The sequence below is a fragment of the Camelus ferus genome, chromosome 4, assembly GCF_009834535.1.
Source record: "Camelus ferus isolate YT-003-E chromosome 4, BCGSAC_Cfer_1.0, whole genome shotgun sequence".
NCBI lineage: Eukaryota > Metazoa > Chordata > Mammalia > Artiodactyla > Camelidae > Camelus > Camelus ferus.
In genome coordinates this window covers 19,987,858-20,010,602 of record NC_045699.1, presented here as the reverse complement: position 1 = coordinate 20,010,602, position 22,745 = coordinate 19,987,858, and the positions used below count along the sequence as shown (strand labels likewise).

The 22,745-nt window shown below is 39.5% G+C and overlaps 1 long non-coding RNA gene across 1 annotated transcript; it reads left to right on the top strand.

Moving 5' to 3' along the window:
• The first annotated feature begins 212 nt into the window (after positions 1-212).
• Positions 213-22,094, top strand: LOC116663095. The gene is made up of 5 exons (XR_004319143.1): positions 213-469; positions 13,715-13,774; positions 17,225-18,774; positions 19,165-19,264; positions 21,852-22,094. It is a non-coding gene; the product is annotated as an uncharacterized LOC116663095 (long non-coding RNA).
• The last annotated feature ends 651 nt before the right edge of the window (positions 22,095-22,745 follow it).

Below are 22,745 nucleotides of genomic sequence, written 5' to 3'. Positions count from 1 at the left end.
AATAACTCTGGAGATTAGGTGAAAGCTTTGCTATCCCGTTGCCTCTCCATCCCAGGAGAATCACAGGGAGGGTGGGGGCTGAGGAGCTAGCTGTGGTCCCTGAGCCAGACCTTGGCTTAGGCTGCTTGATACACTGAATGACCTTAAAACAGCTCTGTTCCACTAATTTTCATAGAATTTTTCCCTATAACTTAACCCAAAAGATGCCAAGACTTTACAATAAATGGTTACCCTGGAAACTCAGGGAAACCCAGGATAAACCCAAAGAATGAAATCATTATTTAGAACGTCCCTGGCCTACTTTTTTCTAATTCTTGGTTAACACTTTTTGGACAGGCTCTCTGTGGCTGAGGAGGAGGGCCTGAAACTGCACATGCTTCATAAACAGATGACAAGTCCAACTGCAACAGGCAATGGGCCCTGCTTTGAACTTCACCAAAAGGCTCATTTAGCTTGAACGCCGTACCAGGTGAGATGCTGAAAACCTCTGCCTGTCTCTCCTGTGTACTCTCAGTCTGATACCTGCTGACATTCACATTCCTCAGTTTTAAAGGTGTCACATGCACATTTGATAGATCCATTTTGTTCCAGAAATTATTGCATAGCATCATCTCATACAAAAAACAAGAAAGAAGGCACAATAAGCTGTTTGCTATCATGATCATTAGTGTTTCTATGGCCTGTTTTTTCCATCCTTTTACATTAAGATTTATCTCTTTCTTGTAGACAACACATGGTTTCTTTTGGTTTTTTAATCATTATGAAAATGTCTGCTTTTATTGTAGTTTACATCCTTCACAATTAAGGTGATTATTGATCTGGTTGGGTTTACATCAACCATATTGGTATTTGTTTTTTATTTATCACATTTCTTTGTTTTTTATTTTCCCTTCCTTCTTTTGGATTAACTGAGAATTGTTCATGATTTCATTTTATGGCCACTACTGGCTTAAAAGCTTATTAGTTAGATCTCATTGATTTAGTTTTCAGTGGTTGCTATAGATGAACAATATTCTTTAAATTTTCACATTCCCTTAAGAAATATTACAGTGTTACATGGATAATTAAAGAAACTTACAATAATCTGTTTTCATTTCTATTACCCTGTTCTTTCACTGTTGTGTTCATACCGTGTTCTAAATCCACAATGTATTGTTATTATTTTTGCTTTAAACATACATATGTTATAAACTCCACAATACATTGTTGCTAGTTTTGCTTTATCTCTTAACTAAAACAAAAATGGAAAAGTTTAAAATATTTATCTATTGACTTCCCATTGCTGGTGTGCTTCATTCCTTTTGGAAGGTCCAAGTTTCAATCTGGTATCATTTTCCTTGCTCAAGGAACTTCCTTCAACAAATTGCATAATTTAGATCATCTGGAAATGACTTCTGACTTTTTGTTTCTCTGAAAAAGTCCTGAATTTTTTTTCTACATTCTTGAAAGATGTTTTTGCTGGATTTAGAATCTTAGGTTGTTAAGAGTCCCCTACGCCCACACTAGCTCCTTCAGTGCTTGAAAAGATGCTGTTCCATCGTCTTCTGGCTCACATAGGTAATGACGAGAAATGTAATTTCTTTCTTTGTTTTTTAAAAATTGAGTTATAGTCGGTTTACAATATTGTGTCAATTTCTGGTGTACAGCACAGTTTTTTGGTCATACATGAACATACATATGTTCATTTTCATATTCTTTTTCATCATGAGCTACTACAAGATCTTGAATATATTTCCCTGTGCTATACAGTACAAACTTGTTTATCTATTCTATATATACCTGTCAGTATCTACCAATCTCGAACTCCAGTCTGTCCCTACCCACCCTCCTCCCCCCTATTTCTTATCCTAGTTCTCCTTAAGTAATGTGTCTTCATACATTTTATTATCATGTGCCTTGAATTTTTTTTTTGTTTTTCTTCTTCTTTTTAAAATCCTTTTTTGGTTTAATTGAGCTTGTGTATCATCAAATTCAGAAAATTCACAGCCATTATTTTTTCTAACACTTTTATTCTGTTTTTTCTCTCTCCTCCTGGAACTCCAAATATGCAGATGTTAAAAAACCACTTGGTAGTGTCTCACAGATCACTGAGATACATTAAGTTTTTTTTTTTTTCTCTCTCTCTCTTTCTGCTCATTTAGAAAATTTCTATTACTGTGTCTTCACTAATCTTTCCCTTTGGAGTGTCTAATCCTTTTCATATAGATCTTGTGGTGTTTTTTAATTCAGAAGTTCCATTTGGTTCATTTTTATATCTTTCACTTACATCCTCACTAAGTTCATGTGTTTTGTTAATTACTTGAATGTAGCTAAAATAGATTTTTAAATGGCTTTGATTGCAGTTTCATAATCTCTATCATCTGTTTGTCTATTTCTATTGAAAAATTTTTATCTTGGTTATGGGTCACATTTTCCTTCTTCTTGAGATGTCAAATACTTTCTTGTTAGATGCTGGACTTTGTGAATATTATATCCTCAAGGATCTGGATTTTATTGTTATCCTTTAAGAGTGTTAGCCTTTCTTCTGGTGTTCAGTTCAGTTTGCTGTTCACTTTGATCCTCTTGAGACTTTTAAAGACTTTTCTTAGGGTGATTCTACAGTATCTTATACTTTAGGAATATTTTATTTAACCCTCTTCTAAGATGTAGTCTTTCTGGGGTTTCTCCTGAACACTTGAAGTGATCAGCAAGACTTCCTATGTTGGTCAGAGAAACAGAACACCTCCCAGTCCTGGGTGAGCTCTCTGAACTATTTAGTCCGTAACTCCTGAGGCACTGCTTGCTTAGCCTCCTGAATTTTCACACTACGCACCAGATCTTAATAGTTAGCTGAGACTCCAGGGGGCCCATATGAGGATATCTGAAGCTATTTTTCTGCATTGGTCCCTTCTCCCAGAACTTTGCTTGCAACTGCCAGTCACCTCAAACTTCCAGAAGTCAGATCTCTGTCTCCGTAACTTAGCAAGACTTCTATGCTCTTCTTGGAGCCCTACCCTCCTGTGGTCTGCAGTGTGCCTTCAGGCAGAAAATAAGCATGATTGTTTGAATCATCTCTTGTTTCTCTTGTCTCATCAGAATCCTGTTGTGCACGTTGGCCAATGGCAGCTGTTTCATTCCCACCCCCACCCCTTGTTTTCTAGTTTTCTGTTTGGGGAAATCAAACAAGGTAAATCAAATCTTTGCTACTCCTTCATGGCTGGGAGTCTTAAATAAGTCTTTTTACAGTTAATTTGAATCAGGATCTAAAGAAGATCACATGTTACAAAGGTTTTGTCTGTAAACATCTCTTTTCTTTTGTAATTCATTCTTTTCCTTTTTTATGCTATTGGCTTCTTAGTTAAATTGAATAGTTGTACTTTGAAAATCTGGATTTGGCTGATTCCTTCCTTGTGTTATTATTTAACTCATCCTTCTGTTCCTGGAGAGCTGTGGTTAGATATAGAGTTTCAAAAATTCAGGTGAAATTTTTTAGATAATAATATTTCATTATTATATATTGTATACTCCTGATGCATTACTTCATAAGGCAAATAATGTCTGGCTTTCCAACTTAGAGTAATGCTAAGATGGGTCATTGTATTCATGTATGAACATTCCAATCCCTGTTATAAGTTCCACCAATCAAAAAACTCCCTTTTATTTAATAGTTTTGGTATTTATTCACAATATTTGACATTGCTTCATTGGGATTGGTAAATCATGATTTTCTAATTCTATCATTTATTCTGCATTTACTTAACTAGAATTCTACTTTATAGTAGGCACTTTTCAATGAAAATTTTAAACTATTTTATTCTGCCATTTTTGAGAGCATCAGGTTGGAATTTGGGAAAAGGGGTTTGTAAAAAAAAGACATATATGGTTTATATAAACAAAGCCATTGTTTTTGAATTTTAATAACATTTTAGTAATTAGAAAGGACTTGGAGCAGGCATATTCAAAGGAAACCACACCATTGTTTCATTTCTGCTTGCGATTAAAAGTGATAACTTTAGCAACTCAGGGGGTGACCCTAGAGGTAATATTGACCCACAGTTTCATATTTTAAAAGCCTATTTCAGAGTGGAGAAAAAATGGCTTCTCAAACTGGAAGAGACCTCAGACATTACCTACTGTATTCTTCTATTTTTCTTGATGAGGAAAATGAAGCTCAGAGAGGTTAAATGAAATAGAATAAAGCAGTGGCAAAAGCAAAGGCCCTAATATCACTACAGACCTGTGTCTGTTTCTTGACTCTACATTGACCACCTCTGTGACCTTTACATGTTATTTAACCTTGAAAGTCTTTAGCATCTTCATTTACATTAGATGACAGCTAAATGGCATACAGCGTGAAGTGTATCTAATGCAGTCTTGAAATATCTTAGACGCCTATATCAGCAAAGTTATTATTTAAAATGTATTTAACAGACACTTTTTGAGTGTGCAGTTTCAGGCATATGGTATATCCTGGAGATACGGTTTTCGTGGGAGGCAGAATAATGGCCCCTCAAAGGTATCCACAGAACCTGTGAATGTGTTACTGCACATGGCAAAAGAGGCTTTACAGCTGTGATTGAATTCTAGCTCTTGAGATAGGGAATGTCTCCTGGGTTATCCAAGTGGACCCAATGTAAACACATGGGTCCCTTAAAAGTGAAAGAGGGCTGTAGGAGAGCTAGAGTCAGAGAGGGAGATGCAATGATAGAACCAGAGGTTAGAGTGATGCAGCCATGAGCAAAGGAATGCAGGTGTTCTCTCGAAGCTGGAAAAGGCAAGGAACAAAGTGTCCCTTAGAACCTCCAGAAGAAACACAGTTTACTGGCACCATGATTTTAGCCTTGTAAGACCCATTTCTGACTTCTGATTTCTACAATTGGAAGATAATAGATTTGTGTTGCTTTAAGCCACTATGTTTGTAGTTATTGATATAGCAGTGATAGCAAACAAGTATAATTTTAAAGAAGACCCTGTCCCTATCTTCAAGGATATTATTATTACTGCTTAACCATTCTCAATTGGCCTGTTTTACCTGTTCTTAATTCAGTGCTTTTTGTGTTGCAATATTTCCCAGTTACCAGGCATCACCATCGTGACTTTTAACCATGACTTCATATCACCTGACACCACACCTATGATTTGGGGGGTTAGCATTGGGTGAATTACCATGTTGCTACTGGCTTCAACCTCTCCCAATGCAAATATGTTTCTAAAAATCGTAAGTTTGATATATACTAACAATATATTTTTGAATATGCGTTAAGATACGCCCATACCCATTAAATTATTGTTTCACATAGCCCCTCTCCCTAAATTACTTTACAAACCATCGGTGATGCTCATCAGTATTTTGGGACACCTATCTGTACTCTATTCAGCATTTAGCTGGATTTTCCTGTCTTAGAACTTTTCACTGTGGATTTTAGTTTGCTTTGATGAGACATGGGTTAACCAGCATGACTACTAACCAGTATACCAGCAATGGGGGAAAGATGCCAGGAACTCGGTTCCTTGCTGATCTATGATGTTATTAGGCATCAGTCTTTAATCAGCTCTCCTGAGAGCTTATAGATCCGTGTCATTTGGAAAAGGAGCATAGGGCCTTGAAATGTTTTGCACATGCCCTCACATGGGTGGTGCCTCTCAGTTACTGCTTGCTAATACTTTTCTTGAATGAAGAACAACCAAAAAGAAAAAAAAAAAAAAAGAAACCTTTTAAAAAAAAAAAGATTTTTTATGTCAACATTCAAACTCCTGGATTTTGGTGTTGATTTAGGTAAACTTGCCAAATTCTTGCACGTCCTAAATAAAATGACATGCTGGAGACAGTGAAGACACGACCCAATTGAACATGTGATACAAATCCTCTCCAACTTTTCTGCATTTTTAGGAGTGAGTTGGAACAGCATGGAGGAGGCTGTAGATTGCAGCTTCAGCAATTACACAGCTGATCAGACCAGGCCTAACTGAATTTGGCATGGCTCTGAGGATTGTGGTTTTCTAATTTTTTCCCTTCCATTTGAGGTAAAACATTCTCAGAAAATCTCTCAACTGCACTTATTTTTTCAGCTCAGGGACACAGCCTCTCCTCTCTCTCAGCCCTAACGTCTTCCATAGAGACCACCGTGAGGAAGACGTCATGTGTCCCTGTCCTGTCCCTCTTGGTCTAGTTTATCAGAAAGAAGACGAGAGCCTTAAGACCTGGGTTGCAGGGCCAGCTTGGTCACACATTCACTCTGTCACCTTAAACAAGATTCCAAACTTTTGTGAATCTCTTTTTTCCTTATCCATAAAATGGCCATCATGATGCCTTAAACTGTTGGTAGTTCAAATAAAATTATACTATGACCAAAGGACAAACTCATCTAAAAGCATTTTGTAAACTGTAGAGTGCCTCTCTTTGCTCCATTTTTGCCTTGAAACATGTGGTCTCCTAGCATCTCTTTAGACAAGTGTCCTAATGAAGAATTTGCTGACTCACAAATATAGAGAAGAGGGAAGTGTCACCAGACCCTGTTGTTCTTATCTTAAAACCCTTAGCTAGTTTAAGTAGGTCCATGTTTTCACTTTGAAACAACGTCATCTGGCCATGCTTCCCTCTGTAAATGTACGTCCCTTGGGCTTATACCTTTTTAGCTGCACTGGCTTCTGATATTTCCCTGACCATACCAAGGTCATTTCCATTTCACAGCCTTTACAGTTTTCACTTGCTTTGACTGGAGCACTCTTCCCCCTGCACAGCTGAATCCTCGTTCCTGCACTGGACAGATCTTAGCTATCACCTTCCCAGGGACCCTTTCTTCAGCTGCTTTATCCAAAGGGGTCCTCTTGTCTCATCACTCCTTATCACAGTAGCCTCGATATTCCATACCGCTGAGCATCAACTGTGATTAATCTGCATGTGAACTGATGCCCAGTTTATTGTCGGTTGCTAGTAAAATGTGAGCTCCCTGAAGGCAGGAGCCATTTCCTCTTTAGATGGAAAGAATAAAGCTCAGCAAAGTAGGCATTCCTTCTGGCAAAACCATGTTGGTGCTTGGGCCCTAAGGCCATGGTGGGGGTCAGCTGAGCAAGAGATTTGAATTCTCCTTTGAGCATCTATGTAGAAGGATATGGTCCTCTAGGAAAAGTAGTATTTATTCTTCCTTAACACCCTTGGCATCTATCATAGAGCCTGACACATACCTGGGCCTTACTGTGTTTTGGTTTGGACAGAATGAAATCTGCCTCTGTTTTCTGAAATGGAAAGCAGGTGAACACGTAGCTGTTCCCTGGACCCCAGAGAGTTGACCTCTCCACCCACCTCAGCAACTCAACCTTGGGTGACACGACACTCCGGGAAAAGCCTCCCTTTTCCCCTCACCCACTGGCTTGAACTGAATCCCCCTGAGTCTGTTGATAGACACGGAGGGCTTTCCAACTTCTGTACTATTTGCTGAAGGGAGTATTTATGAGAACTTGTTAAAAATTTAAAAACTGATGGTAACGCTCATAACAATGAGTTAAAATATATAGGATAACATGTACCAGGCACTATTCCAAGAGTTTTGCATATTAGTTTTTGCAAATTAACTCATCTGATCCTAACAGTAATCCCACAAGGTAGGTTACAATTATTTCCTCCATTTTAGAGCTAAGGAAACTGAGGCACTGAGGGTCCAAGGAACTTGTCAGTGACAGGGCTGGACATGAGCCTGCTCAGTCTGGCTCAAGGGGCCCTGTGCTTAGCTGTTAGGCTGGAAACATTGCAGTTCTTAAAGATAGCTCTTCTGGGCCTGTCATTAGCCTTCCCTAGGCCAGAGGGCGTATTTAGCCTCTAATTAAATGTTTAATGGTTTATTACATAAGTAATGCATGAAATAAATTCTTCTTTAAAGCAGTTAATACCCTCAGATAAAGTAAAAGTCTCTGTTTGACCTCCTTTGATAGCCCTGACCTGCATCTCCTTTCCCAAGGGAGAACCCGTGTACCCAGTTTTCTGTCTGTCCTTCTTAACCATTCTCTGTGCATTTACATGCACCTGTGTGGCAACAGAAAAGACCAATTACTGTGGTTTCTTCTTTAACTGTACATGGAGAGCAACATGTATAACTAATTAAAGCATTTTAATTGTATATATTAAGCCCTTTCTCTGACAGTACACATTCAGTGGCCTTTGGCTGCAGGGCTGATATTCAGCGGGGTTCTGCAGTGGTTGTGCTGTACCTGTAGCTGACACTCTGAAACCCTTCTGGACCATTTGGTTAATAGTCCCTGCTGCTCTCCCAGCACCAGGACCAAAGGCACATTCATGGATCCACAAAAATGTCTTACTTTTAATTTCTCTGAAAATCAGAAGAAAAAAATGAATATAATAATAATAGTGACTTAAAAATGGATCTAGCCAAGATTACATTTCTCTTTATTACCAAAAGAGCCATAAAATCTAATTTTGGTGTTTTATGGAGGGCAGAGCCCACAAAGACAAAATTACCTTGAACAAATACCCAGAGCCCCACCTGTTTCCTCCCCATGATGCAGCCCTGGCATACAGGGTCAGTGCCTGGCAAAGCAGGGGCCTCCCTGGACCCATCCTCATGTTTGGACTGGTGGTGTTAGAGCAGATCAAGGCCATTCAATATCTGTGGGTGACAGTGTTTGAATATGACTCCCAGCCACATATATTCTGAAGTGAAAAATGTGCTGCCTCATGCAGCAATATTTCTGATGTCAGCAGAAGAAACCCTTGCAAATGAGCTTAAGCAAAACTGAGCGTGAGTGGAGGGATCTAAAGCAGAAGAATGGTAGGACTCCTGGGGTTCTGGTTGAGTATTGGCAAACTTGCCAGAGACCCAAATGGCCCTCCTTCTCTTCTTCTCCAAGCCACGGGCCTCTCTTCTGCTTCCCTCAGCTTAGCTGTTCATATCCCCTTTCTCTTTGGACCATTTTTTCAGTTCACCTTTAGCGCTCTGCCATTAATGAGACTCACCTTCCACCCAACAGTTTCTGTGTTTCTCATTTCAGATTCCTACATGAGACAGCATAGATTTGGCCTAGCTAAGGTCAGGTGCTTATCACTTGTCCAGTAAGTTAGGGCCAGGGGCCAAGAAAATGACAGCAGAGGGGAGGTCTGGGTGGCATTTGCGCACACACTCCAAGATGTCAATGTCATTGCATCCCTTGATTATCTGGTCAGCACACCCTTCTGCCCCCACGTGCAGTGCCATTGCTTCCCCTGCTTACCACAAGCCAACCTTCTCAGACACAACTAGAAATACAAACTTACCATCCCCAGGGGGAGCAAGCCATAATCCCTTGCAACTAATGCACGGAGAGATCTTGTTTACAGGGCCAAGGCTCTTGGAATCCACTCTCTCCTGATGATATTTGTTTCTGAGTACAAAACAACTATTTGACAAATGATTAGCTAAATGATAAATTTAACCACCATATAGAAAAACGAAAGTATCAGGTAGAAATATTAAGTGCATGGTCAATTTTTGTATAATTTAGCAGCAAACACAGAAGTACAAGTGGAGGTTATACACTCAATTATACAAAAGAAGTCTTTAGAAATGTTTCAGGTCTGTAACAAAAATGTTAAAGAATATGATTGCTTCCTCATAAAAGTTGACTTTTTCTTTCAAAGTCGCTTTCATACCTTCTTTGAAATGAATGTGCTTTAGAGTAGCCTCTCTTGGGAAATACTGGAATTGGGAGTCTAAAGCCATCGTTTTGTCTGGGTTAATAGCTTGCAGAGTCACTAATTTCTTTACTATCTTGTAACCAAATCAACAGAACCTCAACCCTGTGATAGCAGCAGGAAATCTGTGGTTTATTCTAGGCTTCCCCTTAGAAAGAAGGGAGGACTGACCTGACATAGGACACTTTCCCTCCCCTGAAGTGCTGGTAGACTAAGAACTTGAGCTTCCTGTTTACAGGGCTAACCAAACAAGGTGGTAGAGGGATAAGCATTTAATAATGACAGAACATACAAGTTTATAGAACTTTGTTTTTAACTATAAATGCCTATATACCTGGGAGGATGCTTAATGTTGGCTGTGATATACAGCCGGATGGAATTGTTTTATTGGTTAGCCATAGATACTTGAATACAATACCCTATATTTAATAAGGAAGCAGTTTATTTATTTATTTTATTTATTTTAATTTTTTTGATAGACTTTATTTTTTAGAGCAGTTTCAGGTTTACAGCAGAATTGAGCAGAAAATATGGAGTTCCCACATAGCCTTTCCCACCCACACATACATACTCCCCTACCCTCAACATCCCTCATCAGTGTGGCATATTTGGTACAACTGATGAACCAACATGGGCACATTATTATCAACCAAAGTCCACAGTTTACATTAGGGTTTACTCTTGATGTTGTACATTCTATGGGTTTTAACAAATGCATAATGACATGTAGCCACTATAGTATCATACTGAATAATTTCATTGCCCTAAAAATCCCTTGTGCTCCATCTATTCATTCCTCCCCGCCTCCCTCTCCCCAAACCCTTGGAAATCACCATCTTTTTATTGTTTCTGTGGCTGTGCCATTTTCAGAATGTCATTTGGTTAGAATTGTAGTTTGTAGCCTTTTCAGATTGGCTTCTTTCATTTAGTAATATGTCTTTTTAAGTTTCTTCTATGTCTTTCATGGTTTAATAGATCTTTTTTTTAACTGCACATAAATTTTTTAATTTAAATATATGTATTTCCATTGTTTCTAAGAAGGTTTAGAACTTTAGCTTTTTAAACTTACATAGTTATCAAAGGAATAAAGCCAACCACAAAATGAGAATTAACTCAAAAAATATACATACACCCTGCTGTTAACAGCAACATTATTTATAATTGCCAAGATATGGAAGCATCCTAAGTACACATCAATAGTTGAATAGATAATGGAGATGCAGTGTGTGTGTGTGTGTGTGTGTGTGTGTGTGTGTGTGTGTGTGTGTGTAATGGAATACAACTCACCCATAAAAAAGAAAGATATTTTGCCATTTGTGGCCCTTCATTCACTTTTTTTTCCACTTCAAAAACCAGAATTTTATAACTGGCAGAAACATTTCCATTCCATCAAAAACAACAAAACACCTAGAAATAAACTTAACTAAGGAGGTTACCTATACTCTGAAAACCAAAATGACACAAAGAAATGGAAAGATTTCTTGTGCTCTTGGATTGGAAGACTTAACACTATCAAAATGGCCAAACTACCCAAAGCAATCCATAGATCCAAAGCAACCCCCATCAAAACACTCACGACATTCCTCACAGAACTAGAACAAACAATTCTAAAATGTATAAGGAACCATGAAAGACCCCGAACAGCCAAAGCAATCTATTGTAGGTCTCTCGCTCTCTCTCTTTTTTTTTTTTTCTCTTTCTTCTTTTTGTTCTCTTTTCTTACGGTTTGATGACTAGAGAAGGTCTTTTAACATTTGTTGTAATGCTGGTTTGCTGGTGTTGAAATCTTTTAGCTTTTGTTTATCTGGGAAGCTTTTGATTTCTCCATCAAGTATGAACGAGAGCCTTGCTGGATAGAGTATTCTTTGTTGTAAGTTTCCCCCTTGCATCACTTTAAATATTCCGTGTCACTCCCTTCTGGCCTGTAGAGTTTCTGCTGAAAAATCAGTTGATAACCTTATGGGAGTTCCATTGTATGTTATTCATCGCGTTTCTCTTGCTAATTTTAATATTTTCTCCTTATTCCTTAATTGTTGTCAATTAGAGGACTATGTGCGTTGGTGTGTTCCTCTTTGGGTTGATCCTGTGTGGTACTCTCAGCGCTTCCAGGACTTGGGTTGACTATTTCCTTTCCCAAGTTGGGGAAGTTTTCTGTTGTTCTCTCTCCAAAAATCTTCTCAGGTCCTTTCTCTCTCTCTTCTCTTTCTGGGACTCCTATAAAGCAAATATTAGAGCGCTTCATGTTGTCCCTGAGTTCTCTTAGACTATCTTCATTCCTTTTTATTCTTTATGCTTTTTTTCTGTTCTGAATTAGTGATTTCCACTAATCTGTCTCCTAGCCCACTGATCTGTTCTTCTGCCTCATTTAGTCTATTCTTGGTTCCTTCTAATGTATTGTTCATTTCAGTGATTTTATCCTTCAACTCTGTTTGGGTATTCTTTATATTTTCCAACTCTGCTAAAAACTTCACTCAGTGCATCTATACTCCTCTTGAGTTCTCTGAACATCTTGGCCATCATTACTTCAAACTCTTTCTCAGATAAATCACCTATCTCCTCTCACTTATGTCTTCTTCTGGGATTTTATCTTGTGCCTTGGCCTGGGAGCTATTCCTTTACCGCCTCATATTGTCTATCTTTCTATGTGTTGTGGATTCCTTCCACAGGCTTTGGGATTATTGTTTTCTTATTTCTACTATCTGCTCCTGGTGGATGGGGCTGGACTAGAGGCTTATGCAGGTTTCCTGGCAGGAGGAGCCAGTGCCTGCCCAATGCTGGGTGAAGCTTGGTCCTGGACCTCTGGTGGGTAGGGCTGTGTCTAGAGGCCTTTGTGGCTTAAGAAGCCTGATGATGGGTGTGGCTATGCTCCCACCCTGTATATTGTTTGGCCTGAGGCTTCCCTACAGGCTGTTGGGTGGGGGTAGGTCTTGGTGCTAATGATCCAATCAAGATGTCAGCCTCCAGGAAAGCTCATGTAGATGAACACTCCCTGAATGTCTGCCACCAGCTTTTATGTCCCCTGAGTGAGCTGTAGCCATCCCCCATGTCCCCAGGACACCCTCCAAATCCAGCAGGCAAGTCTGGCCCAGGTTCCTATGAAATCACTGCCTCTGCCCTTGGACCTGGTGCATGTGAGTTTCCGTGTATGCTTCTCAAGTGATTGGAGTCTCCATTCCCCTCAGTCCCATGGGGGTCCTGGAGCCAAGCCCCCCTGGCCTTCAAAACCAGATGCCCTGGGTCTCCTTCTCTTCCCGATGCCGGGATCCAAGCTGGGGAGCCTGACATGGGGCTTAGAACTCTTACTCCTGTGGGGGGGCCTTTGCAAGTTGACAAATCATCAGCTTGTGGGTCGTCCACCTGGGGGGTATGGGGCCCAATTATATCATGAGCACGCCCCTCCTACCATCCTACTGTGGTTCCCTCTTTATGTTTCCAGTTGCAGAAGATCTTTTTTGCTAGGTTCCAGTCTTTCTTCGATGGTTGTTTAGCATTCAATTGTGGTTTCATTGTAGTCTCGAGGAGAGGTGAGCTTGTGGTCCTACCACTCCACCATCTTGACCGGAATTCCATAAGGAAGCAGTTTATAATTTAAATCCTTGTACTTAAAAATGTTTATAATCCAGTAGTCTATGAAATCTGCCACTGTACCAAAAAGATAGAGGGCACTTGAATATAATTTGTAAACATCTACTCAGATTATTTTCTTTCTGATCGTAAAGTGTTTATATACACAAAATGTTACAATAACCAAAAAAAAAAAAAATCCCAGAGTGTCCCCACAACACAGATGATGCCATATAACTCTGTAATGAAGGGTAATGTTGTAGGGTAAAATCTCAGTGGAAGTATTCTTGTTTGTTTTCCCAGGAGGATGGAATAAATATGAGAACGTGTATAACGTTGTTGTAGGACCACATGTACTTTAGTGACTTGGCACAAGGCAGCTGGCTTACAGGTGCTCTGGCAAGTTGTGTCGGGAAGGCGTCTTTGCTTTTGTGTTTCTAATATTGTGTGCATGAAATGATTGTAATTTTTTTTTTTGTACTGTTGTAGATACTGCAGGCATTCCCTTTGGGCTGAGCCATTGGATTTGAATGTTGTTTCTGGAAACAGGTGACAATCCTATTTTCTTCCTTAAGAGGATCCTTTGTCGTGCCGGGGATTGTTAGCTGGAGCAGCTCCCTTTGCCTTTCCATTAGAATTGGGGAGAGGAAACTTAAAGACAAAATGGACCAAAAAATTATCTTAGGAAAACTTCAGGAATGCAGCTCTGGTAAGATCATTCAGGCCAAGGCAAGCGGGTCACAAAAGATTAGCAAAAACTTTTATAAACAAAGAGGCAATTATGCACATTCTTAATAGCTTTTAATCCAGAAATGTCCCAGTGTTTGTTTTTGAATCTGATGTACACCGTTTTTGCCGGTGGCATGCAATCAGCTGCAGCCAAGAGGATGGTCCTGGAGTGATACAGCCCAACGTGAACCACTGGCATTTAGGAGAAGGCATTTGCCTTACCTAGATGCCTGGCTGCTCTGTTGGAAATGTATCTGCTTGGAACCAGGCCATCTAAGGGCTGCTCTTCTAGCACATGAAATAAAGAGAGGAGGGAGAAAAAATAGCCACCCATACAACTGTGCTGAAATAAGACTGTTCTTCGTTAGATTCTGACCATTCCCCGTGGTGCATTCTCCTTCGATGATGTAAAGTCGTTGGGGTGTGGGAAGCCATACCATGAAGCACAGGAAATAGCTTAAATCTTTGGAAATGTTTTTAAGGTTAAATAAATGGGGAAATAACTCTAGTTAAAGTTGCCAACCACTTCAGAGTAATTTTTACTGGCAGATATTTGTTAATTGCCAGTGTTCCTCTGAAAACATATGCAACCACAGTGTATGGGTAGAGCTGCCCCCTGGTTACAGGACCTGCTTTCTAAAGAGGCTGTGGTCACTTCACTGGTTTCTCTCAGACTCAGTTCAGACTTAGGTAGCCTTGTGGGAATGAAGCAGTGAATTAGGTACGTCTGACAGACCTGGTGGTGTTACTGGGACTTCTAGATGGATGATGATAAACAGGCGAGATTTTAGGGGGTTTTGGTGAACATCTAGCGTTGCCTTCAGTACCACCCACAGACACATGTCCATGCTGCTTCGATGAAAATGTTGCACCTATTTTGTTAACTGTTCACGTTTGATGACTGCAAGGCAATCACGGGATGATGGTTTTGATGACAACATACGAATTCACATCAGGTCAGAAAGTGAAGCTCATTGGGTTAAACTGCTTGAAAAGCTGTACTATTCTGTAAGGCGGAAGTAGCCAACATGGTCACTTGGCCCATAAACAGCAGCCTGTCTGCAGTCCTCATGGTGACCAATTATTGATGGTCTAGATCTAGGAAAACCAGGCTCCTTGGCTCCCTTTTCTCTTCTGTCTCTTCAGTTTCCTGATGTTTGTCTCCTTGATCTCTAAAGAGTAAAGCAGGGAAGGCAAAGAAGTTAATTTCAAGATACCCTTTTGTTATAGGTCAGATCTTAGCTGGTCCTCTGTACGTATCCCTATTGTGGTTTATGACATGCATCATATACTACTATAACCATACATTAATGTTTCTGTTAGCCCTACTTGTCTATTCTTTCCTTGAGGGCGCTGTGTCGTGTTCAGTTCTCTATTCCCTGTACCTAGGTGATGGACTATAATAGAAGTGTCTTAATTAATGATTTTTGAGTAATTAAATGAGTAACAAAAGGTCAGTATAATGTTTAAAATATGACCAAGTAATTATGTCAACCCATTACTATGTCCAGGTATGTGTGGACATGTTTTCAGTTCTCTTGGGTATGTACCAAGGAGTGAAATTAGTAGGTCAAATGGTAACTCTATTTTTAACTTTTTGAGGAACTGCCAAACTGCTTTCTAAAGTAGCTTCACCCTTTTACAGTCTCACAATGCATGAAGGTTCAGTTTTTTCCACATCTTCACCAACACTTGTTATTGTCTGTCTTTTTTATTTTAGCCATCCTAGTGTGTGTGAAATGGCATCTCATTGTGATTTTGATTTTGATCTCTCTGGTGACTAAATGATGTTGTGCATCTTTCCATGTACTTATTAGCCATTTGGTTATCTTCTTTGGAGAAATGTCTATTTGTATCTTTTGCCCATTTGAAAAATTGGGTTATTTGTCCTTTTATTTTTTTAGTTGTAAGATTTTTTTTTTATATATTCTGGATACATGTTCCTTATCAGAGATATGATTCTAAAATACTTTCTCCCAATCTATGAGTTTCCTTTTCACTTTTTTAATGGCATCCTTTGAAGCACAGAATTTTTTCATTTTGATGATAGTCCAGTGTATCTAGGTTTTCCTGTGATTTCTTGTGGCTTAGTTGTCATATCTAAGAAACTATTCACTAAATCAACATCACAAAGGTTTACACCTACATTTTTTTCTAAGACTCGTGTACTATTATCTCTTAGATTTAGCTCTTTTGTTCATTTTGAGTCAAGTTTTGTATTTGGTGTGAGGTAAGGGTCTAACTTCACTCCTTTTCATATCCAAGTATGCTTTTAACATCTAGTGAATATATCAGCAGAAGTTGAGTGGTGTTTGAAAACATAATAAAACCTCAATAATTCATACTATACCACACTCAAAACTAATGATAATTTGGCAATTGACTTTCTGTGTTAGTTATAAAGAAAGGCTTTACTAAGAAAACTATCAATAAAGAGGATATCACAGTGGAATGTTAGTATACTTAGGAAATTCTTTGGAAAATTGTTAACTGCATCCATTCACTCTCAAATGTTATTTATAATATTTATATTTATTTATTAAAAGATTGTTGAACACTTTGGTTTAGTTGGGCTTTTTAAATTGCAAAGAACAAAGATGTTCATCACTGACTTCAGTGAAAAAGGAGTTTACTGCAGTGATCTGCGAAAATATCAGAATCTAAGTCTGGAGCCCACATCCTTAAGAGGGCTCTTTGTTACTCAGTTCAAGTTTGAGAATGAAGGGAGGCCTTTTGGTGCAATAAGATATAAAAGCTATGAAAGGAAGGAGATTAGCTCCCCATGGTGGGATGTCCTATTTTTCTTTAGATATCTCATCCTGAGATCAGAGCACCTTAATGGCTCTCCTCCTCTCTCCATCGTCAGGAATAAAAGCATTCCCATGCTAGCAATGGAAATGGAGCTCAGAGTGTAAACAGGGCTCATAACCAATCATATTCTTCACTATTATAAAAGAAATAGGACTCTGTGTTTTTGCTATTTTTCTCTAGTGTTCCTATGTAAAGGCTCACTTTCTCCTTTCCCCCTCTATGCTGAGAAGTTCTTTTAGGGGTCAAAGAATGTTATGGGCTGAATTCTGTATCCTGCTCTCCAAGATTCCTGTGTTGACGCTCTAACCCTCAATATGACTATATTTGGAGACAGAGCCTTCAGGGATGTAATTAGGTGAAATGAGTTCAGAAGTGTGGAGCCCTAATCTGATAGATTGGTGTCCTTATTAGAATAGAATAAAACACCAGTGCCCTCTTTCTTTCCTTGTGCACACGCAGAGGAGAGACCACGTGAGGACAGAGCAAGAACATAGTCATCCATGAGCAAGAAAGAGAGCTCTCACCAGAGACCAACCCTGACAGCACCTTGATGATGGACTTCTAGTCTCCAGAACTGCAAGAAAAGAAATTGGTGTTGTTTAAGCCACCCAGTAGGATGTGGTATTTGGTTGTGATAGCCCTGGCAGATTAATTCAAAGAGGGAAGGAAGCAAATGTTAATGAGTTCATTCTGACTTATCTCTGATGCTGAACTCAGTTTTATTTTTGTCCTAGTGCTATGAACTGAGATTATTTAAGCATTTATTTACATGCTTTTGGCAATCCCCTTTTCCCCATTTACCATGTAAACCCCACAAGGAGAGGACTTGCCTGTTTTGGTCCCTGCTATACTCCCTGGCACATAGTAAACAGATAATGTATTTACCAAGTGAATGCATAAATGATGTGGTCGTTTTGGTGCACCTTTATGAATGTGAGCATGGGAGATTTTCCCCCAAATATTAATATTTGACCCAGCTGATCATTCTCTTCTTCTCATGGTGCTTTCTACATTTGGCTTTTAGGAAGCCATGGGCCCCTGATTTCCTCTTCTACCTTCAGGGCTGCCCCATCACCATTTCCTTTACTAGCTCCCTTATTTCTAGATGTAAAGATTGGAGCTTCAGGTCTCAGTCCTGTGCCCTCATCTCTTCTGATAGGAGATGCAATATTAAGTAGTGACTAAAGCATAGATTCTGGAACCGGATTGCCTGGGTTCAAATTCTGGCTCCACTACTGAAATAGAAGCATGAGTTCAGGCAAGTGAATTAACTTCTCTATGCCTCAGTATCCTTATTTGTGAAATGAGGATGGTAGGTATCTCATGGCATTGTTAAATGAGGGATATATGTAAAACACTTAGATGGCACCTGGCATGTAGAATGCACTTAGCAAATATTAGATATAATAATTTTTATATTAATATCACTTTTTGGTCATCTGTAGTTTCTAGGTGACCTTATCTAATCCCATGGCTCTAATAGCCTTGAACTGCCTCTGAGCTCCAGGCTCATATCGCCATTATGCATCCAGCTGTGGCAGGCAGGACTCTAAGGTCACCCCAAGCTTCCTGCCCCCTGGTGTACACACCCTGTGTAATCTCCTCCTCGAGTGTGGGTAGATTTCGTGACTATGATGTCATATCACTCCTGTTATTAGGACACTAATCGGTTACCTTTGAAATAATCAAAAAGGAAATTATCTCAAATGGGCCTGACCTAATCAGGGGAGCCTTTAAAAGAAGGTGAAGCGTCAACGAGGTGCACTCCTGCTGGCCTGGAAGAAAGTGAACAGCAATGGTGCTGCTCGCCCATGGGAGCCACATGGCGAGGACTGAGAGCAGGCGCTGGGAGCTGAGAGCAGTCCCTGGCTGACAGCCGGCAAGAAAACGGAGGCCTCGGTCCTACAGCTGCAAGGAAATGGATTCTGCCAACAACCAGTGAGCTTGGAAGAGGATCCCAGGCCTCAGATGAGAATCACAGCCCTGGCCGCCACTTTGATTTCATCCTGGTGAGCCCCTGAGCCAGTGACCCCGCTAACCCGTAACTGGAATTCTGATGTACAGAAACTGAGAGATAATCAATGGGTGTTGTCCTAAGCTGCTAAATATGTGGTACGTTGTAGCACAGCAGTAGGAAATGCATGCACCAACTGCCAAGTTTACTTCTCTTCGTCAGTGCGGAGGAAGAATCTCACACTTCACACATCCAAAGAACTCTTGATTTCTTTCCACCCTCTTACATTTTCCTCTTCAGAGTAAGTTGTTCAGGCCTAAAAACTAGAATGATCCTTGATGCCTCTCCTTCCCTCATAACCTGCACACAGTTCATTTGCACATCCTATAGGGTGTCTCATCACAATGTAGCCTGCATCCAACAGCTTCTCCTCTCTCTCCTGCAGCCATGTTGGCCCAGGCCACCTCCTCCTTCGGCCTGGACCCCCACGACAGCATCTGACTGCTCTCCCTGTTCCAAGCAGTAACTCCATCACTGCAGGCACAGTGAGTATTTTGATGTAGATCAAGCCATACCACTCTGGGCGGGATGCATCCGTGACATTTCAGGACCCTTAGAATAAAATCCAGACGCCTTACCATGACCTCAAGGCCCTGCACCATGTGGTCCCTGGCGACTTCTCCGATCGTGTTTCCGACCATTGTTTCCCTTGCTGTGCTCCAGCTACACTGGCCTTTCTGCTTTTCCTTTATGATGCCAAGTAAGGTTGTATTCCAGGTCCTGTATAATTGTTTTTCCCTTTTCCTGGAACATTCTGCGTATGTCTTGCTTGACTCCTTCCCTCACTTCATTAAAGTTTACCTTCTAGAATAGCCTTCCCTGATGGCCCGACCTAAAACAGACAACTCCTCCCTCCTCCATCACGGCCTCTTGTCTTTATCACACTCAGTGCTCCAGGCACGATTACAGGAGGCGTGTTCTCTATTTGTTAGCTTCCTTGGTTATTGCCTGTCTCCCCTGTTAGAGTGTAAGTTCCATCAGGGCAAGGGGTGTGATTTATCACTCAATCCTCAGGCCTTGTAACAGTGCCTGGCACTTAAACAACCTTTATTGAATTAAGAATATAGAAAAACATTTGATAAATTTACATTAAAAGCAGAATTGAAACTTCTGTCTTATCCAAGAAAATCCTGATCATGACACCTGTTAAAAACAGGAATTGAGAAAACATACATTATTGAATTGAGAAATATTTGTGCTATCAAATTCCGTGTTGTTTTAGACAAATTTAATGCTATTGAAAATACTAGTGATACTGCTGGTGCCATTTTTTCAAATGTAAGTTTATGGGGGTTGAGCTCCAAGACATGGTGCTGTTCTCAAAATGCTCTCTTTTCCTTTTCTTCCTTTCTTCTTTTTTCTTTTCTTCTTCTTCTTCTTTTTTTTTTTTTTTTTTTTCTGGCAGGGAAGAGGTGATTTTGATAATCCAAATGCTGAAATCTCAATTCTAGCCCTGATCAAGACAGACATGAAAATGGGGCTGTGATGAGACCATGTCCTAGGTCAAATACAAACTGTCTTACTAATCAATGGCAAACAGAGCTAGAAAATATCCAAAATATATGTGACATGGAAAATAGGCTTGTTTAGAGCTCATCTCATATTTTAGATATCTGGATGGATCACAAGTTCAAAGTTTCAGCACAACAAACAGATACCATTACAATGAAGTTTGAGAGGTTGGAAAGGTTTTCCCAGTATAAAAAGGACTTAAGTGATCCAAGATGGATCAGTTTTGAAGGCCAGATTTCCAGGTTTACAATTATCAGTTCACATGGAGAGACAAGTTCACCCCCTTTCTCCTTCTCACAGTGGAGCTTATTTTAAAGACATTGGTAAATCGTGTCCACCAGACTGCTAATGCATTGGCTTCCCTGCAGTGTAGAAAATGGCATAAGAAAACCCAGGCAATACCATGTGCTCCTGTCCATCTAACATCATAGGTTTCTGCTGTTTCAAAACTGTCACATTTGCTCAAATCATGCACTTACTTCTTTTTCCCTAGCAGGTCATTTCCTCACCAACTTGAGGCCTTTTAAACAACATAAATAATTTTTAATTTATGAAAGAAATGTTTATTGTAATTTAGTGTAGTTAAATCAAGCAAGTCAAATTCAAATGCCTTCTGTATTATCTTCCAAAGAAAATAAATACAATGTAAAAATTTTTTTTTAATCTTCAAGATAGATAGGAAAATATTTACTGTTTACCCAAAAAGGGCCTTTCTTGAACTCTAGTCAAGGATGGAAGTATGCTGTGAATTAAAAATCTGATCTGATAAAATGACACATAAATATTTTAGCAGGAATTTTGGTCTTAATGCCCAGGAGATGGCTGTAAATCTGCCTGTAATACACAGCTCTCTCTTGCTTGACAACTTCAGAGAGCCAACTATTTGGGTATTAAAAACTCCTGCCCAGATTACTGTTAATGCTAATCCTGATGGAATTACTTAATAAGTATGATTTTTATCCTTTTTATAATGTCATAGCTGTGTTATATTACACTGTTACATTGCACGTCTTCACTCTGACTGGGTTCTGGCTTCTTCTGTTGTGCACGTGGATAGAAATTACGGTCTGTTTCTCATGAAGGTGAGTTTAGTTCCAGTTGAGTGAACATTATAAAAGAATTATTTCCTTTTAGTGAATTATTCCTTTTCAGTGTTGTGCCCATGGCCTTAAAAGAAAAGAAAAGAAAAGAAAGAAATCTTTCATTGTATTTATGGAGACATGGCCAATATTTTTAAGATAAAAACAAAAAAATCTGTATTGACCAGCAACAGACTTAGTTGAAATAATTAAAGCTTCAGTCAACAAAGTAGTTAAAGGACTAGGGGTGTCAGAATTTTCTCAGTTGCACTCGGCCCGTACAACAGATGTTGCTCTAGGAGAGGTGAAAGCGATTTGGACTTCCAGGAACTAACAGGCTGGGATGAAATGTTCACAAATAGAACAACAGATGATTACCAGAGATTGCCCCCTCATCACCTTCCCATCCCACACATCTAGATGAATAAAGAGGTACTCTTCATTCTGTCTTGCTATTTGTAATAAAATATGTCCAAATTAGGTTACAGGTTACCCTGCAGTTAATCACCACAAGAAAATATGTTTGGATGTGATGAGATACAAGGGTAATCCACGGTGTCCACATGGAATCATTGGATTAAGATGCTTCAGAACCTCAGCGCTTCCCTATTATTTTCTCGTTCCTCTTCATACCACTCCTGTGAGCAGGCAGAAGCCATGATCTCCATTTGACAAATATAGACACCAATGCAAGGAAAGAACTGAAGATTTTCCAAATGTCACATGAAAGAAGTTCAGGTAGGAAAATGGCAGCAGAATCCAGATTTAAAGACTCCCTGAATATTGCTAGGCCCACGATGGCACAATCCATTGAACTTCTCATTTAAAAGAACATACCTTTTAGAGAACAGACTAGGTTACCAGTGGGGAGAGGGAAAAGGTATAGGTAGAGGATTAAGGGGTACAGACTACTGTGTATAAAATACATAAGCAACAAAGCTATACTGGACAGCACAAGGAACATAGTCAGTATTGTATAATAACTATAAATGGAGTGTAACCTTAAAAAATCATACATCACTGTGTTGTACACCTGAAACTTACGTAGTACTGGATGGAGCACATCAACTATACCTCATTTTAAAAAATTACCACAGATGACTCCTCAAGACTTACTTCTCTCAACTGAGCTTTCGATGTGTTCAACAGCAGAAAAAAAAAAGTAAATATCTTTATTTACAGGAATAGAAACAGAACAGGCACCCTGGACTAATGTTGGCCTCTTGAATGAGAAGGAACTTTTTTTTTTTTTTCCACAGGGAATCTGGAAAGTCTTCTTTATGGAATTTTCTTTTTAATTATGCAAAATGTTCTTTTTTAAATTAGAATTTGCACAGTTGGGCAATTTAGATTGCTGAAGTGGCACTATATGCAC